Here is a 12,014-nt window from a genome sequence, read left to right on the forward strand (position 1 = left end):
CATGTCCCAAAAGTTTTGATATGTTGTACTATCATTACCATTTGTTTCTATGTATCTCTAAATCTCTTTTTTTATTTCTTCTCTGACCCAGTTATTCTTCAGTAGCATGTTGTTTACTCTCCATGTATTTGTGGTTCTTCTTGATTTCTTTTTGCATTTGATCTCTAGTTTCAAAGCATTGTGATCAGAGAATATGGTTGGTATGATTTCCACCCTCCTATATTTGTTGAGGCTATTTCTGTGTCCCAGTATGTGATCGATTCTTGAGAATGTTCCACATGCAGTAGAGAAGAATGTATAAGCAGCTGCTTTGGGACAGAAGGCTCTGTATATGTCAGTTATGTCCAGTTGGTCTAATGTGTCCCCCCTCCCACTTTTTTTAATGTGGTAAAATACACATAACAAAATTCGCCATCTTAAACCATTTTTAAGTGTATAATTCAGTGGCAGTTAAGTATATCAACATTGTCGAGTAAACATCACCACCATCCATTTCCATAACTCTTTCTATCTTGCAAAACTGAAACTCTACCAATTAAACAAACCTCTCTATTCCCCTCTCCCTCCAGCTAAATCAATCAGTATTTTAAAAGCACCTACTAAGGGCCAGGAGCTGGTCATGCAGCTGGTCCTGCAGCTGCAAACAAGATAGACATGGTTCTTGCTTCACCGAAACTGATACCCATTTTTTGGATGAGGAAACTGAAGTTCTGAGAGGGAGAGGCTCCCACCTAATCAGCAGCAGGGAAGAGTTTGAACCCAAGCATTGGGCATGGAGGCCAAGATGAGTCACCTCCTCGCACTGGGAACTCAATTGCCCAGTCTGTGAAATGGGGGTCAGAAGGGTGTTGGGTTAGCTATGCTGATGCTGAGGGCTCATGTCTCAACCCCCTGATTTTGGAGAAGAGTACACACCATCCTCAGCCCCATCTCCTCCAGTCCCCTTCGTTCACCTATTAGCCTGGATTCTTCTTGTCGTTTTCATTCGAGAAGGGCCTTTCTGCAGAAATGGGCCCCAGACTAGTTCTGCTCATTACCTCTCTGCTTCCCAACCCGGCCCAGCCCCAGCCAGGAAGGCCTCCAGCAGACAGCATTTCCCCCAGGGGAGAGGAAGGTGGATACATGAGGGACCCTCTGTCTCCATTCCTCACCACAGGCCAGATTGCCGTTTGCTCTATTTAAGATCCTGGAATCTCACAGGGAAAAGATTCTCTTCCCCACCCTGTCACAGAGGGAGCAGCTTTTGGAGAGGCCGCATTCTCTCCAAGCCTCAGTTTTCCATCTATAAAGTGGGCACGGCAATCCCTACCTCACAGCCTCGTTGGGAGGAAGGTATGCTTGACATCCCCCACCCCCATGCCCAGTGAGTTCATTATCAAAGTTTATTTATTTATTTTTGTACGTCTCACAGTGGTGGTTTTAACACATCGCTCTGTTCTGGCTCTCTCTCTCTCTCTCCAACACTTCTAAAATCCACATTTTAGCTGTCAAACCAACACCTCAGGGGAACTCATTCTATCTGCCAGCTGGGGAGGAAGGACCCCAAAGTCTTATTAATGGGGGAGTTAGCTCAGTGGAGTAGAAACAATAATGATAAAAAAGACTAAAAATGTTCCTAAAAATGTTCCTTGGGTTCTATGCAGACCTGGTGCTCCCAGCATCTTACCATGACTGTGAGGTGGGGATGTATCTACACCCTTCTCTAAATGGGGACACTGAGGCACCAAGGTGAAAGGGCTAGTTACTCAGCTGGTGAGTTACAGAGCCAAGATTTGGGCTCAGGGTGGGCTCTGAAACTCAGGCCCACCAGGCTTCCAGCCAATCTAGTGGAAGTGAGATGCCCGATCTATGGAAGTAATCAAGATACTGGGGTAGAAGGTGAGACTGTATGGCTCACCTTCACCATCCAATTAAAAAACTACGCATGGATCCCCTACTCGGTGCCAGGCTCCGCTGAACTAAGCGCTGGTGAAGAGGTGAAGCAAAGGAGCTTATATTTATTGAGTCCTGGACAGACCTGCATGGACTCGTCTCTGAATTGTCTGCTGAATGAATGAATGAGCGATTGCATGGATCCATGAACAGATGAGCAAGCAGTGCCAGAGTGGCCAAGTCAAGTGCCCGAAACCTCAGGATTCCAACCGAGGCTCTCTCTTCAGGAAGCGCCTGCCCTTCTGTCCAGGGATCGTGATGCTCATTTTCCTGGTGAGGAAACAGGCTCCTTGTCCGCTCCCAGCGGAGATAGGCGATCAGTCCCTGCGGGCGAGTGGGTTCAGCGGCCGCCCGCCACCTCGGGCCCTGTGCTGGCGGACGCCGGCCAGGGTGGGCGGGGTGCAGGCCCGGGGGCGGCGCGCTGCTTGGAACCTGAGCCGGGGGAGGAGAGACGCCGCGGAGCAGCGGGCGCCTGGCCGGGGCCGCCGGGATTCAGGAAGCGCCCCGCTCCCGGCCACCCGCGCTGCGCCCACCCGGAGGTGAGTGTAGCCTGGGCTCTCGGGGCAGGGACCAGGGGAGGGAGGGCCCAGACGAAGTCCCCTCGCGCTCCTGGGGACGTCGCGGAGGCTCCAAAGGTTCTCCTGGGGCGCAGGAGGCGCGGGGCCCTGCTGGGTGCCCTTGGGCCGGGCACCCACCACTTCCTTGGGGTTCAGTTTTATCATCTGTGAAATGGGCGCCAACGTGGGCCCTGGGGTTGCAGGTCTCGGGGAGGAAGGTCCCGGGTGCCCGAGATCCAAGCTAAGGAACCAAACCCAGGAAGCCCAGCAGCCACCTTGGTGTGGTGGCATTCCTATTTTGGGGTGCTTGGAAGAGGGAGTTGGGGGTCCTGAGGTTGGTCTGGAATCTCTGAGGAAGCTGGAGGGAACTGAGAGTCTGGAACTTCCAAAGGCCAGTTTTAGTTACTGAGTCCCAGAGAGATGACTCTTCCCTCCAGAGGCAAGAAAATCTTTAACCTCCAGCTCTGCCTGGAGACTCTGTGAAGTCCCGAGGACAGGGAGAGACCTCCCAGGCGCCCTACTTGCCTGGAGAAATGAACCACAGACACATTGCTTGAGCTACTTAAAACACCAACCATTTTGCAGATAAGGAAACTGAAGCTCGATCTGGGAGGTAGTCACATGGAATTTAAACCTAGGGCCGTCTGGCTCCAAAGCCCTCCCTGCCTGGTACCCAAGAGGAGTGCCCTGGAAGTGATGGGGAGGAGGTGGGCCTTGGCTGTTATGGCTCAGCAACTAAAAAGGGGCCTTGGGAGGCAGTGGGGGGTTGAGGCGTGAACCTCTGAAATTCTAAGCAGGTATCATGAGTGAGCTTTGTTCTGGGACACTGAGAGTCTCTCAAGGATTTCGGTTTTGCAACTTTCACTCTCGGGAAGGACAGGGGGATAATTTGGTGACTGCCTCTTTAGAGAGGTCGGGTCGAAGGGTCAGGACCTCGTCATCTGCGAGGTTAAAAGTGGGGCCCATGCGAGCTCAAATTCCCGCTCTGCCACCCCACTACTGTGGCCTTGAGCTAGTCCTCTAGCTGTCTGTGGGGCCACCCCCGGGCTCTCACGAGGACAGACGCCCTGTGAGGAGAGCTGCACCTTGCCTGGTGCTCGCTCGGAGCTGAGCACCAGCCTTTATCATGCTTGTCCTGGTGGTCGTGGCCGCAAACATCATCTTAATGGAAAGGAGTGAAAAAAGGTAATTGCCCATTCCCACATTTCTCCAGTTCATTCTGTTTGAATAACCATGGGAAGCCTTCTTTCCTACCTTTATTGGTAAATCAGAGTGAAGGCTCCTTAAACGGATGGCAAATAGCACACTCATGGGTCATTCGGGTTCACGTTTGTAAAACCAGGTGCAGTCATTTTGAGATGGAGTAAGTAGGTGAATAAGCCTGGGGTTTGTAGAGCTGAGAAACCTTTCTGTTTGGAGTGTGTGGCATGAACAGGAAGGGCAAGTGATCAGATAGGCAGGGGCTAGGTCAGACCCAGAAACCCTAAAAGTCCAGGCTGAGAGGGCCATGCTGGATGTGTGCTCTGGAAAGGTCCCTCTGGCTGCAGAGTGGGGGCCAGGTAGGGAGGCCGGTTGCAGGCCTGAGGAGTCCTCCAGGTGTGAGATGTGAGGCCCCAGGTGGGGACTGGAGAAGGGCCGCTGAAAGGAGATTAGGAGGGAGAGGAACGCGCAAGATTGGTCTCACTGTGCTTGGCACGTAGTAGGTGCTCAGTAAATCGCCATTGCCCTGTTGAGTGACTGAACACATCATTTTGAGAGGGCCTGAGTCCTTTGAGCTCTCTTGTCTACTCCTGGAAGGGGAGATCCACATGGAGTGGGCTTCTCCACCCCTCACAAGCCCCTGGCCTGCTGTCTGCCTCAGTTTCCTCCATTTTACTCCAGGAAAGATGCTCCGGCCCCTCCCCAAGTCTTAGGGACCCAGCTTTTCTTCTTGTTACACACAGGATCTGGGGAGCCAAGAGAACATTTTATGCCAGCCAGCCCTCTGGAATGCTCTGCATCACTAATTCGGAGCGGAATTTACCTGTTAAAGATTAATTCAGATCTCTCGAGATATCTGTGGTCCTGGGCCCCACAGCTGCCGTTCTGAACTCTGGGTGCAAGTTTCTGTCCTGCTTCCGCCAAGCCTGGGCTACATTAGTGGTCATGATGATGGTGGTAAGCATTTATTGAGCACTTACTATGTGTCAGGCACTGAGCCAAACACTCTTAGCACGTTTGGATACAAAACTATGATTGTACCTGTTTTTGAGAAAGAGAAACTGAGGTCTGAGCAGTGAAGTTGCCGAGGGTCTCTTAGCTGGGAAGGGGCAGAGCTGGAATTGGAATTCTTGGTCTAATATCAAAATTCATGTCCTTTACTTCCAAAGTGGCTTTTCCTGGTTTGTCTGGGCCCAGAGTCGTGGGGAAGATGCTCTGTAGTATAGAGATAAGAACCTGAACTATTCAGATAGGGCTGGGCTTAAACCCTAGGCCTGCTGTGCCCTCACCAGGAAGGCTGAGCTAGTCACCTGGCCTCACTGAGCCTGTTTCCACATCTTTCAAGTGGGGCCCTCGGTTCTCACTTTGCAGGGACAATCAAGACTCATGACAGGGCTCTGAAGCACCATCTTCTTCCTCACCCTGTCCCTCGGCCTTTTCTGGGGCATGCTTTCCTCCAGCTCATCCCTAGGGCATAGAGCACCTCCTTGCCAGGTAGGTGGGCACAGGGTAGCAGGGGCAAAGCTAGAGTTTTATCTGAACAAAGGACGATGCCTTTCAGCCATGAAATATTTACAGGCATCAAGTGAGTACCAGGAGCCATCAGCGTTTCCTACTTTTCTGATTTAATGCTTAAACTCTAGGGATGGAACCTGGCCACCTGGTTCAAATCCCAGCTTCCAGTAAGTTCTCTCACTCCTGGGGCCTCAGTTTCTTCATCTGAAAACAGGGGCGATGATAGTGCCTGCTTTGTGGGGTTGTGGGCTGTCTCCAGTGTAACATTGACTGTTTAGTTTATAAGCAATGTCTAGCACCTGATATTCACTTTAGCGGCATCATAGCCTCACCTCTACTAGGGGTGGGCAGGGGCGAGAGGGCTGACTCTTATTTTATAGTTGAGGAAACAGACTCAGAGAGAGAATAAATTTGCCCAGGGTTGCCCCGCTGGCTCATGGCAGAGCTGGACCTGGAAGCCAGATTTGTGTGACTCTGGTCCCGTTGGGTTCCTGAAAAGCCCGCTGACTGGCTTAGCTTCCTTCCTGGAAAGCCACCTTGGACTCACCCCTCTCGGAGTCTGACCCACCTCTGTTCACATTTCAGCTCTGTCACTTGCTGCTGTGTGACCTCAGGAAGTGGCTTAACCTCTCTGTTCTTGGGTCTGCCACCTGGGCTTTGCTGGAAGTCAGAGAGCTCTGCCAGCATGAGGGGGATTCAGGCAGAGCTCCTGCCTTGGGTGCCCTTGGATCTTGTGAGCTGACACCCTGGCTGGCAGGAATGAGGAAGGGAGGCCAGACCTTTATTTTCACTGTGACTTTGACTTCCTTCCTACCTCTGAGCCCCTTCCTGATCATCAGCTTCATCGTTCTGCCCTGAGCCCTGGTCACTGCTGGCTGTGTGACCCCAAGGAGGTCGCCCCACCTCTCTGGGCAGGTTTCCTCATTGATGAGGGTGGGTCACAGAGACCATGCCAGGGGCATAGGAGGCCTTCCATAAATGCTCTCGAGTCTGTTCCAGATGAGGTCAGGGGACAGGAAAGGCCACAGGAGGTGGGGCAGGAGAGGGGGGTGACAGGCAGGCCATTGACCAAGTGGGAGTACTCTTATTTTTCTTTGGTGGTGAGTAACGGCTGCCCTGCCTGCCTGCCCGCCCTGCCTGCCCCCCACACAAAGGGCTGCTTGGTCTCAACGGGTGCCTGCTTTTCCTGAGGGTGGAGGAGCCTAGGTTCCACCCAGCTGAATGGGAGGGCTGACCACCTTCTGGGACAGCTCCTCGAGTGTATCTGTGTCGTGGAGGCAATTCCAACATACACCCTGGATGGGCCCCACAGGCTTGGGGAGACCCCAGCAGGCAAGCGGCCAGCTGACCTCAGGAAAGGACCCTTTGTCCTGATTCACTCCTATCTTCCTTTGGCAAAAAAGGAGGGGCTTGGGCTTACGTGTAGCCATGGTGAATGAATGAAAGAAGGAAGGAAAGAATGAGTAGTTGGATAGACAGATCAATAAGGCAAGGGTGTCAGAAGATATCACCTGCTCAGATACACTCTGGCTCTGAGACTGATTGAGCCTGGGCAAGTGACCTGGCCTCTCTGAGCCTTAGAGTCCTTATCTGCAAAATGGACTCATGATAGCTGTCTCTTTCACAGGAGAGTGTTGGGTTTCATAGTAGGGGCAAGTCATGGACCAGTACTGGTCCGTGGCCTGTTAGGAACCGGGCCTCACAGCAGGAGGTGAGTGACGGGAAAGCGAGCTAACTCTCATCTGTGTTTACAGCTGCTCCCCAGAGCTAGCATCACCACCTCGTTTTACAGCTGCTCCCCAGAGTTAGCATCACGGCCTCAGCCCCACCTCAGATCATCAGGCATTAGATTCTCATAGGAGCACTGGTCCCGGTCCCTGGTGCCAAAAAGGTTGGGGTCCGCTGTGTTAGAGGATGGGAGGAAGGAAGTTAGCTAGTTAGTTGGGTAGAGGTTCTGCTATGGAGATCTGTCTGCCCTGGGGAGAATGACGAAGCTTGTCTTTGACTCCTTTCATTTGTATCATGAGTTCATTTGTTCATCGATTCATTGATGTGGTCATTCATCAACTATGTCTTGAGCAGCTACTATGTGCCAGGCCCTGTTCTAGGCACTTGAGACTCGGTGGTGACAGGAATAGAAGAGGGCCTTGCCCTCTTGGAGCTCGCGTCCAAGTTCCCATCATTCCACAAGCAGTCCTTTGAGGCTGCACTTTATGAGGCCCTGACACCCACAGTGATTAAGCAACCCAGCGGTGGGTGCTGTCATGCAATCTTTTATAGAAATAAGGAAACAGGCTCAGAGCGAGTGAAGGGATTTGCCTGGGGTCACACGGAAACTAAGTGGCAAAGCCAAGATTCAGACTCCAAGTTTGTCTGCCTGTGGCATTTCAGCCCCTCACCACCGTGCCAGCTATCCTGTGAGTTCCACGGGGCATGGCATTTAGAAGAGTGGCCCCAGAGAGAAGGCTTCTTAGACCCCAAAGGGATGAACTCGAATGGGTGTAAAAGCAGATGGTTGGAATACTAGCCAGATTCCCTTCCTGTTGAGCAGTAACCTCTGCAGGATCTCTTGGTCTCTCCGAGCCTCAGTTTGCTCATCTATGAAATGGGGTAACAGCATTGCCTACCTCATGTGGGAGGAAAACGTGAAAGTGCTTGGAGCATGATAGGTGTTGGATAAATGTCACTCCCCCACTTCCATTCTCCTGGGCTTAGTTTATTCATCCGGGAATGGAGACAATAATATCTATTGTCTATATCTATATAGACAATAATATCTAACTTCTAGAGATTTTATTTGGATTAAAACAGATAGAAGGCACTGTGTGAAATGTACCAATGAGGGCAGGCATTGCTGATGGTGGAATTTCAGGCACTGGCCTCAGCCTAATTCTAGGCAGTTAACCAGAGACAACAGCCTACTGCTGGCATAGGCGAGGGTGGCTGGGCCAGAGGGAGGACCTCAGCCTGGTTTTCTGCTGCCCCGGGCTCCTTTTCCAGGCTCCTGCCTGACCCATTCATTCCATGGTTTCTGCTCTTCCCTCTGACATGATAAACCGGAGGTTTTGCACCGGGGAATGAAGTGGAGGCTTGTATGTATGTATGGGTGGGTGGGGTCCTGTCCCCTCTAGGCCTCAGCCTCCTAGCTGGGAAATGGGCCAGTGCCTGTCCTGACAGCCTCCCAGAGGTGGCAAGGGATGGAAATAAGGTGGTGAAAAAACCCTTTCTCCCAACAGAGTCATGAGCCAGGTTTTGGAGCCGGGAAGTCTGGGTCTCGGTGCCTGCTCTGCCCTCCCTGGGCCTCGTCTCCACAGCTATCAATTGAGGCACCATCAACAACAAAGAAACAGCGGCCGCCATTCGGTGCTCACTCACTCTGCATCAGGCACCGCCTTAAACTCTTGAATGATCACATTTAATCCTCACGACAGGTTCCTTGGTGTAGGGGCTATCCTCTTCTTTTTTTATTTAAAGCGTGCATGTAAAGTCCAACAAAAAATTTACAAAGCAATGCAGGCTCACCCCTCACCATTTTACAGATGAGGAAACTGAGAACCAGAGAGAAGTGACTTGCTCAAGGCCGGCCAGCGAGTGGCAGGTGGGGATCAGAACGTAGCTGCTTTGGGTGGTTCATGAGGCTACACGGTCCTCTCTGGCGGGGATGCAGGGGCGGGGGCGTTCTCCATGGCTGTGACTGTCTTCCAGGAGAAGGACTGGGCCAGAGAGGGGGGGCTGCTAAGGATCCGAGGCCTCCCCGTCCTGGCCTGGAGCTGAGTAGCATGGCACTTAGAGTGGGGCCGAGGCTGAGGGGGTGGGCTCCTGGGGTTGTGCTCTGACGGGTGGGGTGGGGTGTGGACAGGCCCAGAAGGAGTTGGAGCCGCCTGGGGCAGGGGCCACATGGCCTTGAGCCCCTGCTGTGTGCCAGACCCTTGACGTGTGTTTGATCCCCATGACACTCCATGTGTCACTGAGGAAACTGAGGCTCCGGGAGAGGAAGCCACTTGCCCAAGGACACGAAGCCAGAGAGGGTTATTGAGATGTAATTCACATGCCATACAACTCACCCTTTCAAAGTGTACCATTCAGTGGTTTTTCAATGTATACAGAGTTGTGCAGTCAACGCCACTATCTAGTTCTGGAAAATTTTCATCACCTCAAAAAGTTACCCATGCCCCTCAGCAGTCGTTGCCCGCCACTGCCCTGTCCCCAGCCCCTGGCAACCATGCATCTGCTTCCTGACTCTATGAATTTGTCTGTGCTGGACATTTCATGTAAATGGAATCCTATCGTATGCGGCCTTAGTGTTGCATGCTGTGTGCCCTTAAACTGTTGAACTGCACTACCTCTTGGTAGCTCCCACTCTGGGGCTAGGGACCCTGGAATGTGCATGGGTGCCCACGAAGGCTCAGGAGGGGGATATTTTTATGCACTGTCGAATCCCCCAGCCACCGAATCTTTGCCATAGCCACACTGGCCTTGCCCTCTGTGGGCCCGGTGAGTCACCCCAGCCCTGCCCCGTCTGGGCGGAGTGAGCTTGAGGAGGGGCTCCCTCCCAAGCGAGGGAATCCGACAGGACACTGCGGCTCTGTCTGTCCTGGACAGACGGCCACTGTGCAGCAAACAGGAAGCAGGCTAGGCCGAGACCTGCTAGGTAAATACAGGCTGGCCAGGGATGGGGCCTGGCATGGCGTGATGCCCTCGGCGGCTACCGCCTGCCAGGGGCTGGGGATCCTGGCTGGCAGGAAGTTTCATTTGGCCAAGGGGCTGATCTCCCAGCAGCTGCTGTTCCGAGGTGGCTGCTAGATGCCAGTCTCTGGGCCCAGCCACTCCACCCTCCTTGGCAGTCATGCCTTCGTGGGGCCTCGGTCAGTTTGTTCATCTGTCCTCTAACAATAATAATATAATGATAATGGCGACGCCAACAACAGCCATCCTTTACTGAGTGCATGTAAAGGATGCACTGCCAGGCTCAGAATTTTACAGACTATCTCATCTGACCCTCACAGCAGTCCCCTGGGGCGAGTGCTAGGATCATCAGCATCTACAGTGAGGAAACCGAGGCACAGGAAGGCTAGGTGACATAGCTGGGTCACATAGCTGGGTCACATAGCTGGCAGTCTGCCTCCTGGGCAGTGGTCCCTCCACCTACCCTGCACTACTTCCTTCACCCCTTCCTTCCACCCTTCCTTTCTGAAGTCCCCTGGTTCTTGTAAAGTATTCATTGAAGGCACAGGTCCTGGTGCCACACAGGTTCTAATCCTACTTATCCCTCTTAGGAGCTGGGCAACATGGGGTGAGCGACTCCACTTTTCCCACCTAGAACATGGGGGCTTGGACAGGGCTTGTGTTTTCTCTCCAACATCAGTGAAGCTCAGTGTCCCCTCTTCCTAGTCCCTTCCCCACCCATGTCACCCTCCAACTGATCTAGAATGACAGGCACTCACAGTCATGCATATTCCAGAGTACTGTAGGAAACGGGGCCCCACAGATTGGACAAGGAACCCCAGGATGCGGGGAGGAAGAAGTGTCCTGGGTCTGTCTGGGAGCCTCAGCCCTTGCCCCTGGTCTGCCTCCTCCCTACCTACTCACCTGTCTATTTTTCCTTCCTACTTTTCTTCTCCCAATGCCTCAGGCTGCACCGTTCCTCAGTCCTTCCCGTACTTGCTCCTTATTTGCTCATCTCCTGCTGTCTCCTCTGCCCTCCTGCCCGTTGTCAAGCCCCAGTCCAAACATCCCTCCTCCTGGCAGCCTCTCCCTGTCCCCATCAGGACGAATGTCTCTTTCTCCTGCCTGCACCGTCCTGGAATGTCAGAGGCCCTTGGTCTTACGGTTTAAGAAAGGAAATGTTTTTTAATGCCCCATTCTGCCTCGGCATGGTGCTAAATGCTGGGGGGATGGCAGACACAAAATAGTCCCTACTTCATGGAACTAAAACTCTGGAGAAGAGAGAAGTCGAATCAAAGAATAATACATGTAAATATAAAAATTTCATCATGAAAAGTGCTCTAAAGGGAGACACGTGTTGCTCTGAGAGGAAACCACCAGGCTGTTGGTTTAGACTGGAGGGCCAAGAAGGCTATATACAGGAAGTGTTGGTTGAGACGAGACATGCAGAAAGGGAATTAGCCAGTAGAGGAAGAGTTCCAGGCAGAGGGAACAGCCGGGCAAAGGCCCAGAGTAGGGAAAAGCCACCCGCCTTCTCTCCTAGATTCTTGCGTGGGGTTCCACTCTTTTATGCTACCTGGTGCCCTACAAACAGGTGGCACTCAACAGATGCCTGTTGGAGTGAATTGATTCCAGTTGAAAGGGAACCAGGAAGAACCAGCTCCCTAGAATTCTTCCCCCGGGGCGGAGCAGCCCTTATACGCACGCCCAAACTTGCCCTCAGATTTAAGCAGCTTTCCTTGATCACGTAATCAGAAGGATGGGATTTGACAAGTATGTGCCAGGGTTTCCATGAGATCAGGCAAAGCCATGGAGTCCCGGTGAGGTGAGGATGGGCCCTTCCACCCTGTGCAGTGCGGGGCAGGGTAGGGGGTGGAGCCAGAGACCCCCATTGAATCTGGGATTCGAAGCGAGAAGACACCTGCCTCTCACTTAGTCATGGAATTTGCAGTTTACCGAGGACTTACTTTGTGCCAGGTGCTGGACTCAAGGTATGTAATTCTCACAATAACCCAGTTAAGATCCCCACAGGTGGGTGAGGGAAGTGAGGCTCAGAGAGGCTGAGTACCTTGCTCAAGCTCACCGTCGAATGAGCGAAGGGCCTGGGAACCCACCTCCTGATGTGTCTGACGTCAAAACGCACAC

At 52.6% G+C, this 12,014-nt stretch overlaps 1 protein-coding gene across 1 annotated transcript in view; it reads left to right on the plus strand.

The window, feature by feature from the left end:
- Nucleotides 1–2,358: 2,358 nt before the first annotated feature.
- TRPV4 (transient receptor potential cation channel subfamily V member 4) overlaps nt 2,359–12,014 on the plus strand; it is a 35,544-nt gene continuing 25,888 nt past the window's right edge. The window contains exon 1 of the mRNA XM_015597310.2: nt 2,359–2,471. The gene's annotated coding sequence lies outside the window, so the exon portion shown is untranslated. The remainder of the gene's footprint in view (nt 2,472–12,014) is intronic.

The sequence above is a fragment of the Pteropus alecto genome, unplaced genomic scaffold, assembly GCF_000325575.1.
Source record: "Pteropus alecto unplaced genomic scaffold, ASM32557v1 scaffold259, whole genome shotgun sequence".
Classification (NCBI taxonomy): domain Eukaryota; kingdom Metazoa; phylum Chordata; class Mammalia; order Chiroptera; family Pteropodidae; genus Pteropus; species Pteropus alecto.